Source organism: Myotis davidii, unplaced genomic scaffold (assembly GCF_000327345.1).
Source record: "Myotis davidii unplaced genomic scaffold, ASM32734v1 scaffold281, whole genome shotgun sequence".
NCBI classification, from domain to species: Eukaryota; Metazoa; Chordata; class Mammalia; order Chiroptera; family Vespertilionidae; genus Myotis; species Myotis davidii.
Genome location: NW_006293784.1, coordinates 4,424,900 through 4,425,807, shown reverse-complemented (window position 1 = coordinate 4,425,807; position 908 = coordinate 4,424,900). Strand labels below are relative to the sequence as shown.

The 908-nt window shown below is 33.4% G+C and overlaps 1 protein-coding gene across 1 annotated transcript in view; it reads left to right on the top strand.

Annotated features, from left to right (window-relative positions):
• Positions 1-908, top strand: part of ACTR10 (actin-related protein 10 homolog (S. cerevisiae)) — a 29,664-nt gene that overhangs the window by 23,779 nt on the left and 4,977 nt on the right. The window lies entirely within an intron of this gene.

Genomic DNA, 908 nt, shown 5'->3' with positions numbered 1-908 from the left:
CAATAAAGAAATACATATTTTTAAAAAATAAACTATATTAAAGGTTATAAAAATAAAAAAAAGAATAATAACATTTCCTCCGCGATTCACATAATCTGTCCTAGGCATTGGAGATCCCAATAATTTCATTTTTAGCAATTATTTAAAGAATATTACCATAACCAATTATTTCAGATATTAACATAGGTCTATTTCTTAAAATCCTTGTTTTGCTACTTATGTGTCCATGTTAAAATAAAGTGTTTTTCCAGAAATATATTTGATACTTTGGATTGAGAATGTTTGAGAGCATAGGTAAGCATTTGTTAATGTATGGAAATGTTCACTTCCTAACTTTACAATTTCTTTTATCAACCATTCTACATTTCTAAGAAAAAAAAAATTTATTTTAGGCATTTTTTAAAGTATATATTTTATTCAGAGAGGGAGAGAGAGAAACATCAATGATGAGAATCAATGATCAACTGCCCTCTTCAGGGCTGAGGATCAAGCCCACAACCCAGGCATGTGCCCTAGACCAGAATTGAACCTGGGACCCTTCAGTCCACAGTCCAAAGCTCTATCCACTGAGCCAAACAAGTTAGGACCGTTTTATGCATTTTTATGCACTGCTTCATAAACATGTATCATGACATCTTTAATCTTTTCTTTTGTGATTTTCATCTTCTCAGGGTTGTAGTTCTTTGAAATAATGTACTCAGTCATTGTTTTTTTATTTTTTTGTTTTTCTTCATTTGTTTTTTTTTTAAATATATTTTATTGATTTTTTACAGAGAGGAAGGGAGAGGGATAGAGAGTTAGAAACATCGATCAGCCGCCTCCTGCACACCCCCTACTAGGGATGTGCCCGCAACCAAGGTACATGCCCTTGACTGGAATCGAACCTGGGACCTTTCAGTTCGCAGGCT